This window comes from Macrotis lagotis, chromosome 6, assembly GCF_037893015.1.
Source record: "Macrotis lagotis isolate mMagLag1 chromosome 6, bilby.v1.9.chrom.fasta, whole genome shotgun sequence".
NCBI lineage: Eukaryota > Metazoa > Chordata > Mammalia > Peramelemorphia > Peramelidae > Macrotis > Macrotis lagotis.
The window spans coordinates 36,217,350-36,244,605 of record NC_133663.1 but is presented as its reverse complement, the minus strand read 5'-3'; the positions used below and the strand labels follow the sequence as shown (position 1 = coordinate 36,244,605).

At 35.5% G+C, this 27,256-nt stretch overlaps 1 protein-coding gene and 1 long non-coding RNA gene across 16 annotated transcripts in view; one reads left to right on the top strand and one right to left on the bottom strand.

The window, feature by feature from the left end:
* The window catches only part of NAALADL2 (N-acetylated alpha-linked acidic dipeptidase like 2), a 1,546,126-nt gene that overhangs the window by 377,059 nt on the left and 1,141,811 nt on the right, over nt 1–27,256 (bottom strand). The window lies entirely within an intron of this gene.
* LOC141490735 (uncharacterized) lies at nt 17,134–19,101 on the top strand. Of its 2 annotated transcripts, none has more exons than XR_012469323.1 (3): nt 17,134–17,362; nt 17,590–17,844; nt 18,424–19,101. It is a non-coding gene; the product is annotated as an uncharacterized LOC141490735 (long non-coding RNA). The 2 variants fall into 2 exon arrangements; XR_012469324.1 differs by having other exon boundaries at nt 17,590–17,854.

The following is a 27,256-nucleotide window of genomic DNA, read 5'->3' as shown; positions in this document are numbered from 1 at the left end:
TTTGCTCAAGGAAGAATTCTGTTGCTTCCATTATATGGAGCTTTCATATAAAATCTTAACTCACTTCCACTATTTTTATTTACTTATATTTTTAAGTACCTCGATGAACTACCAGTCTCAGTTTTCATCCATCAGAAAAATAAGACAAATACATAGATTAAGTGATTTCCTTGTGTGAAACACAGACAACCATAGAGTTCAAATTTCAGCCTTTTTTAAAGTCATATCCAATTCTTTATGACCCCAGTTTGGGTTTCCTTGGCAAAGATACTGAAATGATTTGCCATTTACTTCTCTAGATCATTTTACTGATGAGGAAACTGAAGCAAATGGTCAAATGACTTGCCCAGGATCATACAGCTAGTAAGTTGTCTAAGGTCAGATTTGAGCTCAGGAAGATAAGTCTTCCTGTCCAGGTCTGGCCTTCTATAAATTATGGTGCATGACATCCCATAGATATCAATGATGGAAAAATTGATAATATCAATAATTCCATTTTTAAAAGTAACATACTGTTCAGTTGATAAGTAATACTTAATGATTTAAAGAGAACTTCCTAAAATTTAGAACTTGCCAACGGTGAAATAAACTGCTTTTGACTTAATGGGTGAATGAATGACTGAATGATAAGGATCTTCCCCAAAAGGGCAGATGCTCAGTTATCAGGAGTATTATAAAAGAGACACTTGTACAGGGATGGTTTGGACCATTCAGCCTCTGAATTCTCTTTCACTTTTTAAGATTCTGTAATTCTTTAACCCCCTTTGAATGACTTCTGCATGGATCTGTGCCCTCACTTTGGGTAGGAGTGGATCACAAACAGTGTGCTTTGGTCAGTGGAAATACCAGGAACATTAGAGCATATTAAAGGAAGCCTGAATCTAGAGAAGTGATCAGTGATGATCCAGAAAAATACTGAGGTCTGAAGTTAGATTAGTAATAGAATTAAGAGCAGAGTTCCAAGCAGGAAGTTAAGTCCTGAATTGTTACATGGTACCTGTGTGACCCCAGTGAGTACTATAACATCTCTTTGACTGGATTTCCATAACTCTAAAATGGCAAGGTTGGACTAAATGATTCACAGATCTCTTCCATCTAAGTAATTTGATAGTGAAAAGGATTTTTTAAAAGGAAGAAAGAGTAGAGAAAAGGAGAGGAAAAGAAGGAAGATAGGGAGGAATAGAGGAAGGAAGGAAGATAAAGAACGGGAGGAAAAGTGAAAATTAGAATGAGAGAAAGAGATGATAAAAGAGAAAGGAAGATAAAAGTGAGAAAGGAAGGAGAAAAGAAAGAGAGAAGGAAGGAAGGAAAAAAAGAAAGGGAGGGAAAAGGAAAGAAAGAAGAAAGGAAGAAAGGAAGGAAGGAAGGAAAAAAGGAAGGAGGAAAGAAAGAAGGCACGAAAGGAAGGACAGAAAGAAGAAGGAAAAGAATGAAGGAAAGAAGAAGAAAGGAAAGAAGAAGAAAGGAAAGAAGGCAGAAACATAAGAATAAAAAAAAGACATAAAAGAATGCCAAAGACCAAGAAGTTAATGAGACCAGAAGTCAGGGAAATGGTACCATTCAAATAGGGGCAGTAGATTGGAAGGGAATGAGTAAGGGGATGATGCTCTCATTTGATCCTCCCCCCAACCCTAGCAGGTAAGTGTTATTATTATCATCATTTTACAGAGGAGACTTAGGCAAACAGCATTTAAGTAACTTGCTCAGGGTCATATAACTAGTGTCTGAATCTGAATTTTAACTCAGGTCATTCTGGTTCCAGGCTAAGGACCCTATCACCTGTCCCATCCAGTTGCCTTGAGAAGAAATTTTAGAAACCCAAGTCATCTGAAGAACAGATACAGCTCTAATTAAAAACAAAACAAAACAACAACAAAAACAAAAACAAACTTGATGTAAATGAGAGTTCCAGCCTTAAAGTCCAAAAAACTTGGGTCCTTGAATGCTGGGAAAACAAATGAGTGTCTCAGTGTCTCAGAGAACTCTCTAAGACACAAAAAAATGGCCATCCAATATTGTGGAGGGTTTCTACTTCGGAATCCTTTCAATGATGAGCTCCCCAGTCTAGCTATAACAATGGCATGTGACATTATAAGATATACAAAGTGTTTTATATATGTTATTTCATTGAATCCCAGATATAGAAACTTGATTGCAATATAGATTCAATAAACATTTGATGAAGTTAATGAACATGATCCTCACAACAACCTTGGACTTGCAACTTGGGGAACCAGCAAAAATGTGAGGGGGTGAGGGGAAGAATGATATTTTGAAGTTCAAGGAGTATTTGTGGAGTGTTTGTGAGGTGAACATCTTGAGATGTTCAGATGATAGCATATGGCCAGAGGAATGGTTAATTAAATTTAAATTAAATTTAAGGTAGATTTCATATTAAGTATATTAGATTTATTTAAATCTATGAAAAACCATAATCTATATAGGGGAAATGATTTATATCAGTAGAAGTAACATTCACTTTAGGCAAGAAGCTGAAAATTTCTCTTAGTTTCCCCAACTGTAAAATGAAGGGTTAGAAGAAATCAAAAGCCCTTTGTAGTTTTAAGCTTGTAATTCTAGGAACCTATGTCACCTTGGGGCTTTGGGGAATTAGTAAAAACTTATTAATAGATTGATGGCCCAACACAGACATCACTGGGAGATATTCTTCCCCTTCATATATCCAGTTGTCTTTATTAGTTTGCTTTTTCAAATAAATTGGCTGCAATTATTGCAAAATAAATTCCACAATACCATATCATAATCCCAAATTAATCTCAACTTTTGGTCATGGTTATTCAAAGACAGATCAAAGATATTCATCTTGCCCCTTATCTTTGGGGGGGGGCAAATTTTAATGAGATTATAAATCTAGAGCTCATGTCTTGGGGGTGAGGGAAGAATAATTTCTCCCCACTCAGTTATAGCATCCTATTTTATGATTAATTCCAAATCTCTCAAGCAAGCAGATCTTGTCTTAGAGAAATTCACTTGATTCTGATGCCCATTTAATGTAGTGTAAAAACTGTCAATTCTATTTCCTTCTGCAGTTAGTGGAATAGAAAGTAGCACATTGATTGTGTTAGGCAAAAACCGCAGTGACATATTCTGCTGCTGCCACAACTTACAGACCCCCTACTGAGGACAAGTTAATTAAATATAGTAATAAAAGGGAAACACAGAACAAAATATCTAATTGGTTCTTCTTTCTCATTTAATTGATGTCCACTGACAATTGACCATGGCACAGGAAAAGGAAAAATGATGTACACACACACATATATATCTATATATCTATATCTATATGTGTATATACATATATATTTGTATATAATATTTATCTGTGTTTATAATTTTATAGATATTATGTGTATATGCTTATTATTCAGACTTATGAAGGGAAAGGAAAATTGAGGCTTTTACTTAGATGATATTTTTAAAAATTAGTCATTTTCAGTTGTGCCCAACTCTTTGTGATCCTTTTTCATGTTTTCTCGGCAAAGATACTAGAGTGTTTTTTTTCCATTTCTTTTTCTAGCTCATTTTACAGATGAGTAAACTTAAGTGAACAGTTAAGTGATTTGCCCAGGGTCATACTGTGAATAAATGTCTGATGAGGGATCTGAACTCAGGTTTTGCTAATTCCAGCTTTGGCATTCTATACAGAATTCCACCTAGCTACCTAGACGTCTCCAAAAATGCATAATACTGAGGAATTTTTTCCTAGTTTAATAAGAAAGAGGGAGAATTGATTTTGAATAAATCCATCATTCACTTACTGAATACTCTGGCTCCTTTTGCTCTAACCTTCTGCATACCATAAAAGCAGTAAGATAGAGATCATTAGCTAGATGATGTCTAGATAGAAGGATGGATGAGATATAGATAGATAGATAGATAAATAGATAGATAGATAGATAGATAGATAGATAGATGGCTGGATGGATAGATGAAAGAATGGATGAGAGAATGACTGGATAAATGGAAGGATAGAAAAGCAGTTAGAGAAAAGAGATGAAAGGATGTTTGAATGGAAGAAAAACTAGATGATATAGATAGAAAAGACAGATATCTAGATAGATGAAGAGATGGATGGATGGATATAAGATAGATGAATGAATAGATAAACAGATAGAAGATAAAGCTAGATGGATGGATGGATGGAATCAGATGCATGGATGGATGAATATTGAGATGCTAGAGAAAGATAAGAAGGATGAATGGATAAATGGATGGATGACTGGATGTATATAAGATAGATGGTTGGATGGATGGTTGGATAGATAAGTAGATATAGATGGATAGATGAATGAATATATGGTTTGGAGATAGATGAAAGACAGAGAGATAGACAGATAGATAAGACAAATGGATGAATGGATACGTGATTGGTGGATTGAGTGTTAAACAGGCATTTTCTATACATGTGTTAGGAACTACACTAAGTGTTCAGGATGTAAATACAAGCAGTATTTAAAATGGTTCCTATCTTCAAGGAGCTCATATGCTTCTAAAGGAAGATGACACACAAAGGACTGCAGATAGTGACTCCAGAGAAGCAGCATGGTTTATAACTGAAAGTGAGGCAGAGAACATAAATGGACAACATAAAATGAAAGATCATCATAGGCAGTTTCCAGGATCAGAAATCAAATCAAGGCCTGGTTGGGTTCAGGAAATTCACAGGTCTCTTTGTCTCTGTCTTTCTCATTGCCTGTCTATCTCTCTCCTTTCCTTCTCTCCAAAATGTAGAATAAACATGTCGGAATGAATGTAGCCAAAATGAATCAATAAATATCTATGAAGTGACTAATATCTGAATGCATTGAAGGCCCTGTGTGTATTTATGTTGGGTGCATGCTAGGTATTGGAGATAGAAAGGCAAAAAGAAGATCAACAAATCTCTTTCCTCAAGGAATTTTTGGGTACAAACACATGTCAAATAGATACAAGGTAAAAGCTATGAGGTTGAGATGGGAAGTTAAAATAGCTCTACCCCAAGATCTTTCTTTCTGGGGTGTTTCTCTTTTTAATTATCTAGTTAACTCCTCAAAATCTCTTTTATGTGACCTCTGTAATCAGTCTTTTTTCTTTTTTAGCACATAATTGTGTTCTTTTTCTTAAATTATGAAATCATTTTAAATGATTACTGGAAGTTTCCAGTTGCAATGAAATTTATGTGGAATATTAGAATTTTCCTGGAAGGGACTCATTTTTGAACTGATTTATTTGGCCAGAGACAAGTTGATTGTTAAAATTAGACCATCAGAGTAAGAACAATCACATCCGAACTGCTAAAGAGTTAACTTTGTAGGATCAGTCAATCCACAAGTGGTTCAGAGGATAGAGTATTGAAGATTAGAAACAGAGTTCAGATCTGGTTGCAAACATCTGCTAAGTCTATGAGCCTGGGAAAGTCACCTAATCTTTATTCACTTTGATCCATTGGAGATGGAAATGGAAAATCCAGTCTCATTGCCAAAAAAACCCTTATGAATAAGCATACTATGATTCATGGAGTCACAAAGAGTTAGACATAACTGAACAACTAAACTAAATTAAGAAATAAACTGGGGATAAAAAAAGTAAAAATAAAACAACCTGCTCTAAAGGAGTTTACATTCTATTAAGGTAAGCAACATCATCACAAATAGGATAAACTATACTTATTATGTCTTGGAATTCCAAAGACTGGGGTTCAAATCTCTATTATAGAATCAGATGAAGGCTGTATCTCCTATAATCAGTGATTTAGAAATGAAAGGAATTTTAATTCAATCCCTTCCTCTTTTACAAATTAGGAAACTAAAGTCCTGAAGGGAAATGTGATGTACCCAAAGCATGCAACAAGTAATAAGAAACCAGATGAACACATCTGTAGTAGTCTAGGTTGTTGGAAGGTTCTAATGGGATCATGCTTTGTAAGCATTGCTATTTTTTTATTTTTTAGGTTTTTGTAAGGCAAACAGGGTTAAGTGGCTTGCCCAAGGCCACATGGCTAGGTAATTATTAAGTGTCTGAGACCTGATTTGAACCCAGGTACTCCTGACTCCAGGGCCGGTGTTTTATCCACTATGCCACCTAGCCACCCCCAAGCATTGTTATTTTGATCAAAGAGACAGTACTTGCTAGACAGGTATCAAGTTCATTTTAAGATGAACAAAGCATTTTATCCATTGAAGTGAGTCTGTTGAAGGCCATGTCTACAGACCATAAATTCCTAAAGTGGAAAAAGGCTTCTGGTCTGGTCCTGAAAATGATGCTCTCATCTATCATACAAAAACTAAGCAAGTTCAAGCTAGGTAGGACTCCCATCAGACAGACAGCAACTTCAGCCTAAAGCTGTGAAGGTCCTTAGGGATCATGTTATCCAAACTAAAGGAAAGGAACTGGGTCTCATGGAGGTTTAGGGGCAGCTAAGTGGAATAGCGGATAGAGTACTGGACCTGGAGTTAGGAAGAACTGAGTTCAAACCTGGTCTCTGACACTTACTAGTTGAGAGATCCTGGATAAATCACATAGCCTCTGTTTCCTTCAGTGTCTTCATTGATAAGAATGATAATGATAACACTTACCTTTGAAATTGCTGCAAAGATGAAATGAGAAAATACCAAGTATAAATTCTAAAACTGCTCCTTGTTTTGGTTCAATCATTCTGTTGTGTCAGACTTTGCGTCACCTTGTGGGCCACAGACACAGCTCTCAATGTTTTTTGGGTTTTTTTTTTTTTTTGACCAGGAGACTGGAATGGTTTGCCATTTCCTTCTCCAGTAGATTAAGGCAAACAGAGTGAAGTGACTTTCTCAGGGTCATACAGTTAGTAAAAGTCCCAGTCAAGTTTTCCTGATTCCAGGGCAATAGTGTATCCACTGAGCCATGGAGCTACCTCCAAAGCAAACACAATGTCTCCAGTGATAGTAAACACGTAAATATTAGTTCATTATTATTAGTATTTTTAATATTATTTAAAAATTTGCCAAAGATCACACAAGCAGTAAGCAACAAAGGTTGGATTTGAACTGAGCTGTTTTTAATTCCAAGGCAGTACTTTTACCAATCTGTCTCTGATACCAATGGAAGCATAACTCTCATCATTGTAATAGAACAACATTTAGCAACCAGTTGTCCCTTACTGTTTGCAAGTCATGACCCAAATGGAAAGGAACATTTAAAAATATAAAACTCAATTCATTGAAATTTGATATATAATTGACAGTATAAAACTAAATATTCATTATTAGAACTTTAAAACTTATTTCCTTCTTGTTTTAAACAAAGCACGACTGCTTCATTATAATCATTGTTTTGAAATTATCAACTCAAGTTGATTATTAATCAAATATATACCTCCTTAAGGTATTTTTTAAAAATGCATTATATTCATTCTCTTATATACCTGAGTTCTTAAACAGATTTGTTTATATTTTCCTGCCTTCATTCTTTTTTTTTTTTTTAAGAAATTGAAAATTCAGGTACATAAAGCTAATCCCAAACAAGTCCATATTCAGATTCAGCACACAATATTTTTAGTTTACTTCAAAGGGATATTTGGATGCTGCCAGTTGATTCAGTGCACATTAACCACGAACATTTCCATTTCCTTTGTAACTATCACTACTTTTCTGAGACTGGTCCCTTCCCTGAAGCATTCTAATAACATGAAAATTTTGAAACCATAAACTATATCATAAGAATAATAAGCTGTGGGCTAGACACAAACACAACTCTTTTACATTTTATTTCTTTGAAAGTATTCTCAGCTTGAAAAATTGGGATGATTGGCCACCTGCAAGCTAAATGTAATACAGTTATAAGCAATTCAAATTCCTTCACATGTTTTTTATTGATAAGAGTAGCATTCTAAATTTGAAGGCTATGAGTGTTGAAAATGATTTGTAAAGTTTCTTGTTTTGGAAAATGAGTGTTGTGCATTTTTTTTTTAAAGCAAGAAAAAAAGAACTTGGTGGATTCATCATTTTTTGATGTAGAACTATGTAGTCATTAATTTCATTTAGAACTGATTTATACATAAAGGTATATTCAATTATATTTAATTAAAAACATGATTAGTATTCCAAGCAACTTAGTGATTCTCACATAGTAACAGGGGGGCTGGTTGTTGAACTGAATTGAATTTATGTCTAACTTTCCCCCCAGATAGACATTTTTCTCTAGGTATGATGGGAACGCTAACATAGCTCTGAAAGGCTTCAGAATGAGATAGTACAGCAAAAAAAAAAAAAAAAAAGATAGAGAAAATTCACAAAATACTGTAATTGCCTTAAAAGGTAAGGGAATGGTAGAGAAAAGATGGTAGAGCAGGTGCTTGGTTGAGCAGGAAATGGGTTCTAGCTCTGACTTGGTCATTGATAAACTATATTTCTAATGACAAGACCTATGCCTTTGCCTAGACCTCAATTTTTTCACCTGAGAATGTGGCCTGATACACTTTGCCCTTTCTGGTTCTTTAATCCTTTTGTTTGAGATAGCTTCCAACACCTGGGAATAGACTTTGATCCTAACTAATCCCTTTTGTTTTGTTGTTGTTTTTGCAAGGCAATGGGGTTAAGTGGCTTGCCCAAGGCCACACAGCTAGGTAGTTATTAAGTGTCTGAGGCGGATTTGAACTCAGGTCCTCCTGACTTCCAGGGCCAGCACTCTTATCCACTGCTCCACCTAGCCACCCCATCCTAACTAATCTGAATGTAAAAGTTTTTTTATTAAATTCAGAGAAATACAGAATCTCAAGTTCAGTTAATCAAACACTTAAACAATTCCTTAGTTATTGTTCAGCAATTTTTCAACTATGTCCAACTCTTCATGTTGGGGGTTTTCTTTGGGGTTTTCTTGGCAGAAATAGTGGAGTGGATTTGCCAATTTCCTTTTCGAGCTCATTTTACAGATGAGGAAACTGAGGCAAATAGGGTAAAGTGACTTGCTCAGGATCATACAGCTACTAGACTAGGTATCTGAAGTCATATTTGAACACAGAAAGATGAATCTTCTGGACTCCAAGACTGGCCCTCTTATCTATGCATTGCTGTGTTACTCTAACAATTTCTATAACACACCCACAAAGGATATGAAGGTCTACAATGAAATCTTAGTGCAACATGATAGAAAGAGTCTTAGTTCTGGAGTGAATTTGAATCATACTGTGTCCTTCCTGAGTGACCTTAACTTCTCTTGCCCTCAGTTCCTTCATCTGTAAAGTGAGAATAATTATATTTGCATGAGGAAAGTATATTGTAAACCTGAAATCAGCACAGAAAAATCAGTTATTCTCACTGCTGTTATTACTGCATAAAAGGCATTTATTCATTTTTTTTTTTTTTGGTTTTTGCAAGGCAAATGGGGTTAAGTGGCTTGCCCAAGGCCACACATCTAGGTAATTATTAAGTGTCTGAGAGCAGATTTGAACCCAGGTACTCCTGACTCCAAGGCCGGTGCTTTATCCACTTCGTCACCTAGCCGCCCCGCATTTATTCTTTATAAGTATAAAGGAGGATAAGCAAAAAGACATGGGACAAATGAATTGCTTTGTTCTTATTTTCTAAAAATGCCTTTTCCAATACTATTTTCCTTTTTAATCAAAATATAAATAATTAAAGCCTTAGGGTTTATTTGGAAAGTTACTCCATATTTAGCTGATTGTTTATTAGTTCTCTCTATAATATGCCAGGTTTATAATGCTAATTAAAAATTTAAAATGACAAGAAACACTCTACCTACTTCAAAGGACTGTCTTTTAGCTCAAATAAATGTAGTGAGGAATACCCAGTAGAAATTTTAAGGACCTATATAAATTTGGATCATTGTTAGTATTATTTCTTTATTTTCTATATGGATGACTAAGTCTAAATTGTAAGCACACCAGCCTTTGAATTTTTAAATTGCAAGTATAGAGAACCAATTAGATTATTTATATTTTTAATTCATTTACTCAAATCAGCAATAATTCAGTATCTGCCCTTAGGTAAATTTTAATTAAAAAATGAAGCCTGTCCCACATACTTACAAGGTATTAAAATACTTTGCAAAGTCCTGCCTTTAATCATAGATTTTTTTTTTTAGGAAGATAGAACCTAAGGCAAGAGCCAGAAGAAATTTCAGAGTCTACTAAGTCTAACTCAGAGTGGACTCTCCGCTGAAAGTATACTCACTAAAGCTTAATTCAATCTCTTCTGGGAGATCTTTAGGCAGAGAGTTCACTACTTAGTAAGACAGTGTATTTCAACTTTGGGATAGCTTTCACTGCAAGGAAGTATTTCTTTACATTAAACTATATAAAACCCTTTCAAACTTCCATCATTTCCCCATTCTACCCTCTGAAGTCAGCCAGGATAATTCTTAACTCTTTTCCATATTGTAACCTTTAGAAGAGATGACGATTCATATTTTATTTAGTCTAAGTATCTCTAAGCATCTTTTTCCTTGATGGTGTATTGAACTTTTTTTCAGTTCACCAAAACTGTGTCTTTTTCATAGAAACTATTGTTTAAACAGGATTCCCTACCCCCCCCATCTTGTACTATAAATGGTTTTTAAAAGTTCAAATGTAAAATTCTATACATACTTCTATTGCATTTTATTTCATTCAGTTTGTCTTCTAAACTGTTGAGGTTACTTCAACTAGGGTGTTAGCAATTGCTACAAGATTTATGTCACTTGAAAATTAGACATTTTTGATTCAAGTCACTGAGAAAAATTTTTTTTTTGTTTTGTTCTTTTAGGGTTTTGTTTTTTTTTTGCAAGGCAAATGGGGTTAAGTGGCTTGCCCAAGGCCACACAGCTAGGTAATTATTAAGTGTCTGAGAGCGGATTTGAACCCAGGTACTCCTGACTCCAGGCTGGTGCTTTATCCACTGCTCCACCTAGCTGCCCCTTACTGAGAAAAATTTTAAACATCTATTCATATAATTTCTAGAGCTGAGGATATGACAGTTAAGAAGTTTGGTTTGACTGAAGGTAATGCTTACTTGTATAAACATATAAGATCATGGAAATAACCAGATTTTAAGAAGGTCAGACCTGGACAGTGTCCTACAGTGAATGCTCTTGGGCAGACAAGGGGCAGTACTGAAGACATTTGGCCCTTGAAGAGGGACAGTACACAAAACAGATAATATATGTTCTGAAATTATCTCTTGATCTAGTTCTGTCCCAAGATCTCCTTCTATAGAACAAATTTAAGAAGTTCCTTTCTCTAAAAATGAATTCAAGAGGAAATACTCTCTCAAAGGTGTACAAGGAGAGTGTGATTAAATGACTCTGGGTAGGTTTTTTTATTTTTTAATTTATTTTATTTTTTTTTAGTTTTTTTTTTTTGCAAGGCCAATGGGGTTAAGTGGCTTGCCCAAGGCCACACAGCTAGGTAATTATTAAGTGTCTGAGACTAGATTTGAACCCAGGTACTCCTGACTCCAAGGCCAGTGCTTAATCCACTACGCCACCTAGCCGCCCCTGGGTAGGTTTTTTTTTTTAAGAATGAAACTAGTTTTCAACCCTTCTCAGCAAACAAAAGTGCACAAAATATCAATTTGGGGGTATGGCTGGGTATATATACTTAATACTAATGAAATATGTTCATAGTTTTGTATGACTACAAATACATAAATGTGCTGATATTACATATACATAATATATCTAATATACACATAGATGTATCTAAACACATATAAACAAATAATAAAGAAATTAACAGAAAATTTAAAAATCAAGTGGACTGTAGATCCCTATGGGATTCCATCAGGTCACTGTTGGGGCCACCATGTTAAATAGTTAGTTACTTGATAGTTACTTGAAAATTTCAAACAGATTATTTGTAAAAATGAAACGAACATAGCACTCAATCCAATCTTCTAAAAAAAGTCCTGTCCAGTACATTCAACCGAGTAGAACTGGATGTGACCAAAATCTGGTCATTCTAATTTTCTATGGCTCATTGAGATAGATCGTATTTCACAGGGACACGTGAGCGTGTTAAATTAAACTGGCAGAAAGTACCCAATCTTGTCCAATTCTATCATAGTGACATAGACACAGACTTCAATATCTCCTTTGCTTACTTTAGCAAAACATACATACACAAGTAAAAACTAAAAAAAAGTAAAGTTATTCTATTAGGAAACACTCAAATTTGTTCACACATAGACATATTATGTAGTTAAATATACATATATAAAACATAAGTGCATGTGTGTTTACTAATAGAATCACCATATATCTACACATGAGAGAAAAATATACAACTTGCTGAAGAAAAAAATCACAAAAATGTTACCTTTTAAAGGATCAAAGTACATATAGGGATAATGGAATAATGAAATTTATGAAGAAAATGCCACAATCTTAGCCATAATGTTCAAGGGAAAATATGGAAGATTTCTAGTTCATTTATAAAATGCAAACTTGATACCTATCACAATGATGCAAACCACAAACCATCCATGTCCACTTTTTTGGTGTGTGTGTGTCTCATCCAACTTCCCCTTAAATCTTTTTACATGAAAATCACTCAAAATATGATCAGTCTTCTCATACTCTTAACATTATGTGAATAAGAGGGAAGCTCATATGCTTTACTTTGGTTATTACTGGTTCTTACCATATAACTAGTCTACTTTATTTTCTGAGCATAAATGTCTTTTTTTTTAAATTTAAGGCAATGGGGTTAAGTGACTTGACCAAGGCCACACAGCTAGGCAATTATTAAGTGTCTGAGGCCGGATTTGAACCCAGGTACTCCTGACTCCAGGGCCGGTGCTCTATCTACTGTGCCACCTTGCTGCTCCTGAGAATACATATCTTTGATCATGCATCTCTGACAAAATTTTTAGCTATTCAAGAGTAGAAGACTATTTTTACCCTCCATGTGGTTCTCTAGTCCTAACTTCCAACTGCTCTTTTGTATTATTTCATATAACTGATTTATGGAGATTTACTCCCTAGGAACTTTTTTTTCTGAATTCTATTAAGAATGTATGCTATTGGGGCGGCTAGGTGGTGCAGTGGATAAAGCACCAGCCCTGGAGTCAGGAGTACCTGGGTTCAAATCCGGTCTCAGACACTTAATAATTACCTAGCTGTGTGGCCTTGGGCAAGCCACTTAACCCCATTTGCCTTGCAAAAAAAAAAAACTAAAAAAAAAAAGAATGTATGCTATAGTGGCAGCTAGGTGGCGTTATGGATAAAGTACTGGCCCTGGAATCAGCAATCAGCAGTTCAAATCCTGCCTCAGATGCTTAATAATTATCTAGCTGTGTGACCTTGGGCAAATCACTTAAACCCCATTGCCTTGCAAAAATAAAAACACCCAAAATGAATGTGTATTATGCCAAAATAAAATTTATCAATTAAAAATACAAGGTAATACGGCATGTGTCACAACAGAAGTAGAAGCAAACAACTATAGTAGTTCAGAGAAAGCAAGGATCGCTCCAGTCTAAAGGAATCCTGGAAGTCTCCCTGGACAAGATTGCATTTCAACTAGACTAGTAGAATAAGTTTCAAGAGGTAGAGAAAAAAAGAGTATTTCAAGTGGAGGCAATATGATATATTAGGTGATGGAGGCAGAGAAGGATAATGTCATAGACAGTGAAAAGAGAATAGTGTTAGATGCTACAGTAAATACAGGGAATAGTTAGAGATAAGGAAGAGAGAGTCATTCAATTTTAAATGACTTTTTTGGGGAGGGAGGAGGACAGTTTTAAGTTATTATTTAGTAGGTAACAATGAAGGTTTCTGAGAGATGGAGATCACAGGTATTTCTTAGCTGAAATTCTCTGGTGAACGTGGTCACAAAAAATGAGAGGTAGAAGTAAATATTGGCAATAATTCAAGCTTGGGGGGGAAGTCAGAGTTTTGATTTTGGAGGCAGTAGCAAAAATTAAAAAGAAGCCAAAGACGTAAGAGTCATTTCCATGGAAAAACCCAGAAGACCGGAGCAACTGATTGGTTGTAGAATTGATGGCAAAGAAGTCACAATAGCTCAAGTTTCCCACTGGGTGAAAGGATATGCCATCAATAGAATTAAGGAAGTCACAAGGAGGAAGTGATTTTGAGGACAGAATGATAATCATTCAAATGTGACTTTCCACCAAAATCATTCAAAATATAGTAAATAACTATAATAAATAATATTACTTTACCAAACAAGATTTTACTTTGGCAGCTTAGGAATTTTTTGCAAAGCATATTTCAAAAGAGATGAAAAGTATTCAAAATACATTCACTTTCATAAAATGCTTCCACCCATAAAGTCTTTGCATTTAAAAGACTTGGTCAAGACTCACAAATACAGTTAACCCCATATGATATTCTGGCCACTTGCAAAGTTCATGTCCAATAACTTCTGAACTGAGGCCTTCCAGATATGTAAAATAAGACCAAAGGTCACCAAATGACTAGCCCATAATGAGCACTGAGATTTAATGAGAGTCCTTGCAAAATTTTGGGCTTTCCAGAAGACTAGGAACAATATAAAGGAGTCATACTTTCCCTTTAACATCCAACAGGACTGGGTTGGGGGTGGAAATGTGGAAAGAATCTTTTATTCTTTCTTCCTCTCTATCAAAAGCACTCCATCCTGTGACTGCTTCCTTTTCTTTCATAGACATTTCCATGCAAAATAAACCTTTGCTTTCTGCCCAACCCTGGAAAACACAGAGCTGCCTCCCCTTGACTAGGCATATAACAGGACATTCTCCCACCCACGCTTCTATATTATCTTCTCTAGAAAGTGTACTAAAAAAGAGTGACATGCTCTCAGGGTCTCTGAGATGGAAGAACAAAGCACATGAAGGCAGGCTTGTTAATTTTAGCATGCTGCTATGTTAAAGTCAAAGTCATTCTTCAGTAGGAGGGAAGATGATTTCAATGACTCTCTGCATGTAGTCACACTTTATTTGAACTCTCCAAAAACTTAGTTCTAAATGATTTCGAAACAGAAGAAATAGTGATATGTCAGTATTAAACGAATACATGGGCTAGGCATTTGATGTATGTTTATTTACAAATGCATACTTTAAAATTGAATTCTCCTTCCATTTTATTTGATCCAAGGGCATTTGTTCCCTTTATATCTTCAGATATATGCAAGAAAAACAACAAAGAACTAGATGGTATAGTGGATAAAGTCCTGGACTTGGGAATAATTGTGTGACCCTAGGCAAATCTCTGAAATGAGTTTCTTCATTTAAAAAATGAGAAACTTGTACTCAATGACCTCCTTTTTATTTCTGAACAGTTAAGCATACAATGCTATAAGCTGTTATAAGAATAAATCATAAAGATGATCTTGTCTCTTTCTTTGACTTAACAGATAAGGAAACAAACATGAAATAATTCAGCTGCTCATTCAAAGTCAAATAACTAGTTAAATGACAGGGAAAGGACTGCAACCCAGGTCACATATATCTTAATTCAGTCTTCTCTTTGGATCATTTTTTTTTCCTAATTTAATTTGATATGTATTTAAGTAACTACTATGTATCAGACACTAGACTAACTGATGGGAATATCAAAGCAAAAACTCAGAGGTTAAATTCTAGGCAGCAGCAAATACACTTTATACTTGGCATAAGTATATATATTTATGTGTATCTAAATATACATGTATATACACACACATAAATTTGTATAATATAAATATAAAGTTGCCTCTTTAATGATCAGGAAGTAATGCTGGCTCCAAAGTAAATAATTCAAAGGAGAGAATCAGATTTCTTCATATGTTCAGATAATCTCCAACAATTCCAATATGCTTGTGAATGGTGCCCAGTGATATCCTAAATGATTCTTCTCAGCTTGAGACTTCCCTCTCAGTCTTTCCTGTTGATCATCCTTCATGCATGAGGAAAGTCAACCTCTCCTTCCCAAGAGATGTTACTGACTGTGATGACATTGGTATCACCCAATTTGCTGCTTCTTGTTAGGTTCCACAATCCCTGACATACTTTCCTTCCTCAACTTCTCCAATGCTCTTTGATATCGAGTGAAGGCAATGTTCTGAGGGAGTAAGGGCATAATGAGAAATTTGAAGTATGGGATTAGGTTAGGGGAAAATGAGATCCAGAAGGTCTGATGTCCATGCATACAGATTAACACCACTTTTTTAGATGTTAGCTTCTACATTCTTAACAATCTAGATTCAAGTTAAAGAAAAAGAGCCGAATATATGTGCTTACTTTTCCCTATTCACCTATGAGAGAAGGTACAGCTATAAAGTAAAAGGACATTCACAAAAGGGGTGAATGGAGTAGGGAGGAAGAATAAATGAAAATTAATTTTGCATGAAAAGTCCACAAACCTTTCTCTGAATAAAAGAAAGCTCTAAGTATAAGGATAAGCTCCACCGCATTCTTCTTTCTGATTGGTGCTTGAAGGCAAGAAGAGATATGTTTGGGCAAGAATCAAAGTGTATCACATTTTTATTTGTTCATTTTTTAAGACAGAAATGATGGTAAAACATCATTTCCCCATGAATCAGATGACTGAAAACCCAAAGATCTATATTTTAGACTTTATTTTCAATAATCAAGGGTATTCAAAATCACAATGTTTCCAGAGTTGTGGGGAATAAGAAAAATATTTCACATCAATGACACCCATAGAGATATTTTAAACTACTTATTCATCTATTTCTATTCAACTATTTTTATTCATCTATTTTTTCTTGGCAGTTACTGAGGTAAGCTTATTAGGCTAAATATATCACCAGTTGGTTTGGGATATTTGAGGATATAAAATAACTCCTTGTTCATTCTCAGAATTAGGGATGGAATACTCTTATTAGCAAAAATTTTATCAGCAGAAGAGATTAATCATAATTATTAGGCAAATTAAATGGAAAAGAGTTCTATTTTGTGAAACAACGTGGCTCAATTTTTTTATGGAAACAAATGTTACTAAAATGAATGATTTCCAAAGTAAAATTAAAAACAAGGTTCTGTTTTCAGAAAACCCTTTCCTGGTGGTAAGTCAGTAACCTGGCTAACTGACAATGAGCATGAGGTGACAAAGTACTGGCGTGAAGGTCACAGGAAATAAGTAATGAATCACAATGATCCCCTCTATGTCTCAAGGAAAATGTAAACATCAGCAGGTTGGACATCTTGGCTATTTGATCATGCACATGTCTGGAATGCTAGGAGTCATTCCTCTGACTGAAGCATGAGGGACATAGACTGGATTTATAAAGTCTTTCTCTTTAAACTGTGTAGTTTCATAGTGAGAACACTATCCCTTATCCTCTCTGAACCTCAATTTCTCTATTTGTGAAATGATGGTTGTGCAGCAGCTATAAATCTTATGATCCTGTCCCTCCCTGCCCAGAAACTTGAAGGATTCTCAGTTGAACTGAGTAAGCTTTTATCCAATGACCTGAAAGGTCACTTTTTTTAACCTCACTTTTTAATCAGGTATGATTTAGAATCATAAAACAGCACTATTACAGAAGAATCAAAAATTACAAGTGGTCCCCAGGACAATGGAAAGATATCTGAGGAATGTTACTAGGCAACATTGTGATATTCTAGATTCCACCATAGAGGAAAGGGACTAGATCTGTGCTTTCTTTCATTGGTACAGGCTCCTTCCTTCTAGAAGAAGAAAACTTCTTTGGGGGAGAGGTCAAATAACCCACTTAGAACCACACAGTGACAATGTATTGGATGAAACATCAAACCAGATTTCCTGGCTCCTACCAGGCCATTGTACCTTTCAATCAACATGAGGAACAAGGCCATCACACCCATCCATTGACTGAGAAGACATGTAGACTTGGTGATTTTCATTACTGAAGAAAGTAAGGAAATGAAATCATGGATCCTCCAAATATCAAAGGTATGCCAAGGTCAGTAATGATCTCTTCAATGACAATGCAAAGACATCAGTTTAAAGAACATCAAGTGAATCTGATGTGAGATATTTTGAACAAGTCCTACCTGAAGATGGTCTGAGGCAAAGGAATAGGAAATGAAAAATTAGAGATTTTAAGGGAGATCTTTATCTTACATAAAAACATTGTCATGAATATGGAACTCTTTGAAATCAAGGTGTGTTCAAGTCTCATCTCTGTCAAATAGTTTAATCCTGAACAGATAACTTAATCTGAGTGAATTAGGTAATTCTCTAGGATTATAAAGCATAGAAAAGGTGAGATTGTGCCTAGGTAGAGGGAGTTTCCATATGAGAAGCTGTTCAGATACAGACAGAGGAAAGAAACAGAGAATCTTTTTTTAAAATATTCAAAAAATAGACTATACATTTAGTTAAGGGACATAATTGTAGCCACATCTAAAAGAAAGGTAGTTAATTATATTTATGATTTCCTAATTGTTTCCCAAACAACTCAAGTGTTCAAATGCATTAATCATCTCCATTATTCTATGGAGTTTTGCTCTTTTTTTGTCTTTTCCACAGAATTTGCAGAAACACCATGATCCTAGGATGCTTCAGCCATGAAAATTCATTTCATCTCTGGCTCATTTTCCACCCGTTTGGCAGATTCATTTCTAAGTTGATCCACTAGCTTGATATTTCCCTAGTCACGAGAAGGGCAGGATGTCTTAAGGGGAGCATATTTTCAAGGAATGACCCAAGCAATTCTCCACTTCTATTTTGACAGTAGCCTTGGACTACCTCAAATAATAATTTTTGTCTCAAAAGTCTGACAGTTCAACACCTGTCTGGCACTCTTTTTTGCAAATAATTAGCTAGCAGAACTATTCCATTTTGATAAATCTCTGTGTCACTGGCACAGGTCATTGAGTTAACACTTGAAGAATCTCCTCAAAGCAAAACATACTAATTATGAGAGCAAAGGAGGTCTTAATCTCCCCTATGATGAGCAGTTTCTCTTTACACCCTAATTGGCAGCTTGGACAGCTGACTTTTAGAAGGGGTTGCTAACTGATCAAAGACATATATTTGAGTAAATTTCCATTTCCTTTATCACTTAAATCAGTAACACAAAATTTTAAATAAAGATATTTCAACTGAACAAAAAAATTCAAGGCATGAAAAAAACCTAGAAGCAGATGTTCTTTATTGGAAAGGGACTAGATCTGTGCTTTCATTGATACAGGTTCCTTCCTTCTAGAAGAGGAAAACTTCTTTGGGGAGAGGTCACATAACCCACTTAGAACCACGCAGTGACAATGTATTACAGATGAAACATCAAACGACCTTTCAATCAATCATTAATCAATGCCCATGACTATTAAGAGATATGGGGGTAGTTAGAAGGGGCACCAGTTCTGTGGCTCAGGAGGACCTGAATTCACATGTGAGCTCAGACACTTCCTAGCTGTGTGATCCTGGGCAAGTCACTTACTCATATTTGCCTCATCTATAAAACAGAGAAGGAAATAGCAAATCAATCCAGTATCTTTGCCAAGAAAAACCCAAATAGGGTTACACACAACTGAAAGAAAGACACTATCTCAACACTAAGAGATGAATTCTAGAGAAAAAAAGTTAAATTGACTATTTCTGCTTTCTGGGTTTTCATTCTGTCACACACACACACACAGTAAGATAATTTATAAAAGGTTCATCTCATTCTCTTCTATTTAGAAATCACCACTCAAGACCAAACAATTCATTCCCCCAATGTACCCTTCAAACCTCATGACCCATTTTCACTTGGATTTTGCCTTCCCAACTATGTCACTTAAAGACCCAAGGGCCTTGTCATCTGGCTGGCTGACAGACATTCCAATATGTGTTATCTTCCCCTAAATAGAATATGACTTCCTTAAACATAGATATAACTTGATTTTTCTATTTGTAGTCTCAACATTTATCATAGTGTTTGACATATAAGTAGGCACTTAGTAAATGATTTTCCATCCACTTTATTCCAACTACCAAAATGTCATCTCTATATCTCTATATGATCCTGGGGGTAGATAATCCAATTGGTGGGTTATGGTATTGAGTTTACAGTAGATAATGACACAAATAGCCCTTCCTTTGGCAGACAACACAGTTATTCTTTTACTCTAGGAGAGACAATTGGATATTGTGGGAAAATCAACCAACCAACCAACCGACCACTGGATTTCAAGTCAGAATATCTGAGTTAAAATACTGACACTATGTTTGAATTTTCATGAATCTCATCACCTTTAGTGCCTCAGTTTCTTATCTATAAAATAAAGGAGTTGGGTTATAAATCTCCAAAATTCTTTCCAATCCAACATCTCAAGAGCGAGGGATTAAGATTGACACTGAAAATTTTCTTTTTAATTCTTCTAGTCACTATATTCCTAATGATGCAAGCCAGAGATATGGGCAGCTAGATGACATAGTGGACTTGGAGGCTGGAAGATGGGAGTTCAAATCCAGCCACAGATACTTGATTCTTACTAGCTGTGTGACCTTGGGTAAATCACTTAATCCTGATTGCCTGGCATCCAGGGCCATCTCCAGGCATCCTGATCCCTATCTGGCCACTGGACCCAGGTGGCTTCAGAGGAGAAAGTGAGGCTGGGGACTTAACACAGAATCTCCTCCCTTAAATCCACTGCATGTGCTTTCATGGCATCACCTCCCTGATGTCACGGTCATCTTGAAAAACGAAAGACAAACATTATTATTATAAGCAGAGATCTAGGAGACTACAAGGATATTATATACAGAAATACAGATAGATCACACATATGTGCACGTGTAGAGACATGCATGTGTACATATACACATATGCATGCTCATATATAAACACATACATGGAGAGATGGAGAAACACAGTATGTCCCTGCATTGGATGTTTAGGCTCAATTGCTTCTCTTTGTCTTAAGTAAGGATACAATCTGAAGATGAGAAATGAAATCTTTGCGATATAAGACAAAAAGGCATTGCTGGGGTGTGTGTGTGTGTGTGTGTGTGTGTGTGTGTGTAAAAATGAAGGTATTGGACTATTTTGACTCTTTGTGAACACATTTGTAGTGTTCCTGGCAAAAGCACTGGAGAGTTTTGCCATTTCTTTCTCCAATTTATTTTACAGATGAGGACATTGAGGCAAACAGGGTAAAGTGACTTGCCCGGGGGGGGGGGGCACAGCTCATAGGTATCTGAGACCAGATTTGAACTCAGGAGTTGACTCCAAGGCCAGTGTTCCATCCCTTGCATCACTTAGATGCAGGATTTGATCTCAGGGACATCAGTTTTCCTGCCCGGTCTTGATGATTGCTAATATATCTTCTTGATAGAAGTCTCCATTGTTAAAAAATGGTATTAAAGTTAGCCCAAAGCCTTTGAAAATATTTCTCTAATTAACTAATAACAGAATCCTGATGTAGTAGGTTACATTATGTTGATATATGACATAGGGTGTGGGGTACTATGAAAACTCCTGCCCTGGGAGCAGCCACAAAATAGGATATTAAATCTACTTTTATGATATGACATTTATTTAATCTTATTGATTTATTGAATGTTTTCTCTGTAGTTTTCCCAGAATATTGCATCTTTCAGAATAAAGGCAATATTGAGGCTCCTATCATTCAGTTCAAAATCATGTTTGGTGTATTGTGTTCACTTCTAAGCACTATACTTTCAGATGGCTGTTGATAAAATGAAGAGTATCCAAAGAAGGGCAGACAATCAAGTGAAGGCTCTCAAAATGTTGTTAGAGAAGGCTTACTTGAAGGAACTGGGGATGTTCAGCCATTCATCTCAATGGGGATATCACAACTGAGTTAAAGATCTGAAAGTCTATCATGTGGAAAAGGGAGCTAGGAACTACAGTGAATAGACTGTGGGACTTGATGGACTTGGTCCAAAGCCTGCCTCTTTGACCCAGGGGAAATCAGTTAGCTTCTCTCATTCTCAGCTTTTCCCATCTTTTTACAATTTTACAATCACATTATAAAATGGGGCAAAGCACCTCAAACAGTAGTTATAAACCTCAAATGAGATAACGTAAACGAAGCACTATAAAACTGAAATGCATCATTTGATAATATTGTTAATATTATTCATATTCGTCTTGCTTGGCCCTAGAGGGTAGAACAAGGTAAAAATTGGAGAAAGATAAATTTAGGTATTATGGTAGTAAAATATTTCCTAATAATTTGAGTAGACCAAAGGAAGGATGGACTGCCTTAGGAGCTAAGATGTTCCATGCTGCTAGAATTCTCCAAATAAAAGCTTGGATGATTGCTTGTCAGCTAGTTTTCTAAAACATTCTTATTTAGTTCTGATTTGCCTCTAATGGCCACTGATGGCCTTTCTAATGCTGAGACTGTGATTGTATAACTCAAGTAAGTTATTGTTTTTGAAAAATTACCTTTTATGCTAATTTCTATAACATAATTTTAGAGAGAATACCTACCCACTGAAGAGTTTTAAATGAGGCTAAACCTATATATATATATGTATATATATATGTTAGAAATATTAATTTAACATTGGTATGAAGCTAGAGGGAGGTACATTAATCGGGAGGCTATTGAAATAGACTAGAGGAGAACAGAATTGATGGTGAACAGAGAAAAGGGGAAGGAAAGCACCATTGTGGAGACAGCAATTAAGAGTGATATAAGGGAGCATAAAGTATCAAAGATGATTTCAGAATTGTGCAGCTGGATGTCTGAAAATGAGATGGCACTAAGCAGATACTGAAAATTTGGGGAACAGATTAATTAGGAAAGGATACATAGAAAACTCCGTTTTGAACAAGATGATTAAGGCCAATACACTGCTAAGTGTTTGGAAAAAAGAGGCAAAAGAAAGTCCCTGACCTCAAGGAGGTCACAATTAAGATGACTTTTAGAAGAGTAATTCTTCTTTATTCAACAAAAATTTAAATACTTAAAATTGAGCACTCTGCTAGATAGCAAAGATTCAGAGATCACTGGATAATAGAAGCAGAGGAGGAAGGTCCATAAGAGATAACTTATTCCAACTGCTCCATTTTATGAGTGGGGAAACTGAGGTCTAGTTTTTTAATTCCCATGTCTAAGGTTGCACTGGTGGTAAGTTAGAGACAGAAGATTTGAATTTAAATGTGATACAGGGGAAATGTAATCCAGTGGAAAGATCTCTTAACTAGAAGCAATGAATTTGAAATGACACTTGAGTTCACACCCTTTAAGTCCATATAAATGACTTTTAAGGTCCCTTTCAAAATCTGATAAAACAATGAAATGACCCTCTGATTCCAAAGTCATTGTTTTATCCATTGACCCACATTTTCATTGGGTCATGAATGTTCCTTTTAAATTTCTCATCAAATAGCTGACAAATTTTGAAAAAAAAAAACTCTTTTGAAATTACAGCTGGTTTGGCAGTTATCCATAAAAACCAAAAAACTATACTTATATATCAATCAAGTGACTCAAAAGGATGAAGTTGTAGACTCCAGTAAGTATATTTCTGAGTCACTTAATGTTTCTAGGACTCAGTTTCCCTTTCTGTAAAATGAAGGAGTTGGACTAGACAACCTCCTAGGCCCTTTTTAGGTCTATGATCTTATGATCTTTCAGTATTCCTGTATAAACGCCCAATTCTCTCTCTCTTTTTTTTTTTTTGCAAGGCAATGGGGTTCCATGACTTGCCCAAGGTCACACAACTAGGTAATTATTAAGTATCTGAGGCCGAATTTGAGCTCAGGTTCTCCTGACTCCAGGGCCAGTGCTCTATCCACTGTGCCACCTAGCCACCCCTAAATGCCCAACTTTCAGTGGCTTTGTAGAATCATGCAAAGTCAGCACAAGCTATGTCCATTACCTTACTTAGAGCTTGTGAACATTTTCTGTGTCTTGGAAACCTTTGGTAGTAACTCTGATGAAGCCTATGGAACTCTAACTCAAAATAATATTTTTAAACAATAAAATACAATACATAAGATTTAAAAAGGAAATCGATTATATTGAATCATAATATACATATATGAATGTAAACATGCATATACATAAGTATGTGTTTTATAGACATACAAACCCATATATGTGTAAGAGTTCATGTACTCCAGGTTAAGGACCTCTGACCTAACTCTAGTTAAACGGAAACATCTAAAAGTAATTTTGATGATAATTTCTTTTAGTCCAAAAGTGCAATTTATTTTCCATTGGTACCTGTGGATCAACTTTGTATCAGTAGCAAAGAATTTTAGCTCTAAGCATTGTGACATAATGAATTTAACAAAAGATTTATAATGTTTTGGAAAGGCAATTCACTTGCCTCTCCAATGAAAGAGAGATTAATTACCATAAACTGAAATGAAGAGCCAAGGTATAACAAAATACCACATCTGGTCCCAGATGCATTATAAAAAAAAATGTCTTGCTAAGTAATTGCAACAGTTGTGTGCTTTCTGAAAATCCACACAGGCAAATTCATCAAAGCTTTTCAAGAATTCAAAGAAATATATGTATACAGATATGTATGTTTGCATATATATACACATATATATAAAATTTAAAGTTCATAGAGTTGCAGGTATTCAGACTATAGAGATTATAAATATTTGTAACATTTACAGGATAATAAATGCAGAGCCTTCTAAAATAGGGGTCTTAGAAATAATCTATTCTAATTGCCTAATATTGCATATGAAGAAACTAGGGACCAGTGATATTAAATGTTACCCACTTGCATTGTCACCATATTTTTCTAAGAGTTTTTCACTGGTGGGCAGGGGGAAGGGAGAAGCTAATACTATAATTCATGTATCAGAGTTTTTCAAAATGTGGACTCAATGGGGGTGGCTAGGTGGTGCAGTGGATAGAGCACTGACCCTGGAGTCAGGAGTACCTGAATTGAAATCGGGCCTCAGACATCTAATAATGACCCAGCTGTGTGGCCTTGGGCAAGCCACTTAACCACATTGACTTGCAAAAACCTACAAAAAAAATGGGGACTCAAAACTTTACCATTGTTAGGCTCTTAGAGAGAACCTTATCAGAATCCCTTGTTCTTAACAAATAATGAAGCTATATAATGAGCCCAATATTTCCCTTCCTTTTGGGATATAGGAAATTTTGGTTCATTTTCAAAATTATTGTCGTCCTGAAGAAAACAAGGGCCTCCAAATTAGTTTCACTTTGACTATTTTTGTCCCTGGTTACAAATGGAAAAAGAGACTTATTTAGTTTATCTGGTATATGGACGTCAAGAGATTTATCAAAATTAAAATAACTTAGTTGCTGACATATATTAATATGAATATATCCTTATATGTGTGTGCATGTATGTGTATTACTTTAATTTCCTTAAATTAAAATAACTTAGTAGCTGGTGTGTGTGTGTGTGTGTTTGTGTGTTTGTTTTATCACCTTAGCTTCCAGAAATGGGTATTCTGAACAATGAATGTTATATTTCTATGACAGCATATTTTTCATCATTCTCAGCATACTTCATCCTAACTTGCCATATTTGAGTTTCACTATTTTTCAAAAAATATTCTGAAACTTTTAAAGTACAAAAACACTATGAACTAGATATTAAAGACATTATCATTCCCAAGTTAGTATCATGGGATCATCCAATTGGAGCTGGAAGGGGCCTTAGAGGCTCTGGTTCATCTCCCTCATTTGAGGGATAAAGAACTGTAAGAGGAAGTACAGGTCTTCTTATGACCAAATGTGGTACGTTTTCCACTATATTAGGCTTCAGTACTATGGAAGAAGCAACTCTTATGAAACCTTAAAAATAATTATTCTTCTCTTCCTTTTCCTTCCTGTTCATCCCCTCTGCCCCACTCCTACCTACAGCAAATATTATACATATACAAGGGAAGGAAATTAATAGGTTCATCACCTGCTTTCTTCATCTTTAAATGAGAGAGTTGGACTTGATGATTTCCAAGGTCCCTTTCAGCTATAATAGACATTGGAAGGAAGAAAAGGCCTTGAAGATTACAGTATTTCTGACATATTTGGAAATAAGTTTGGTGATACCAGGCTCTTAATAAATTCTTGTTGAATTAAATTGAATTATTCACCTCTATTAAAAATGTGTAATTGTTTGCACTCTAAAGATTTGTTGCCTGGAGTCATAGCTGGAGAAAACCATAAATAGAATTGTAGAGGAACAAAGAGGTGCTTTTTTCCCCCCTCAGGACTGAAATCCATCATTCTGATCGACATAAAAACAGAAAACAGGTTGAATGTAAAAAAAGTCAATAAAACTAAAAATAACAGCTAGACACTGATAAGGAAGGCCTAGAATCATTTTTGCAATAGAATTATGTCTGAGAAAATCATTGCCCTTTCTTTGAAGGAACGCCATGGCTTTTCTAGAATAGCTAGACACATATGGATATCTTTGCTGCAAACCTCATGAGTTTATTCCAGTTCCTCCCTGAATTCCCATTCAGTCTCATTGTGGTGGGCAGGTGATCCCAAATTCTCAAAGGGTACATCAACAGAGTACAATTATGTAGTAGATACAACAAGCAATAAAGGACTTGAGTATTTGGTCTTGATGACAGATGTGATATTTGTCATCAATGATGAACCAAGTCAAGATCATGGAGGCTCATCAAGAAAAAAGCTAGTCAAGCTGTGGGTAACTCATGAAAGCTTTTTCACAATGGTGCAGGGAGCCCAATACCCTGAGTCAAAGGGTTCTATGAATAGCAGTACCTCTTTTGAGTTTGAAATCACTAGTCCTGCTTCCAACATAGTAAGTGTATGTATATATAAATACATAATTATAAATAATATATCTATACACTAAGAAAAGTACATATGAGAATATATAGATAGATAGAGATAGAGATATACTTCTATAAATGTAAGTTCATTGAGAGTAGGAATTGTGTGTGTATCTCTAGCACCTAGTACAGTGTCTGGCCTATAGTAGATGCTTAATAAATATGTGCCATTTAGTTAATTAAGTCCCTGACCTCAAAGAACTTAATACTATCTTCAAGTAAATATTGTTGCTAATAGAATTCTAACATCTCCTAAAAGCTCAACACATCAAAGGGGAAGCATTTTGAGGTAGGATTTTATGGTGTACAGTGGTTCACCTACTGAAAAATGTCAGCTTCTTGAGGGCAGAGGGTAGTTTGTTGTATATAATTTTGGCAGTTGAATGTGTGTGTACGTTTGTATGAGGGCGTGCATGTGTGTGTGTGTGTGTGTGTGTGAGAGAGAGAGAGAGAGAGAGAGAGAGAGAGAGAGAGAGAGAGAGAGAGAATGCCAAATATTTTTCAACACATACTAGCTATGAGATCTTGGACAAGGAATGTTTGCCTTAGTTCTTTCATCTGTAAAATAGGGATAATAACAGCATCTACCTT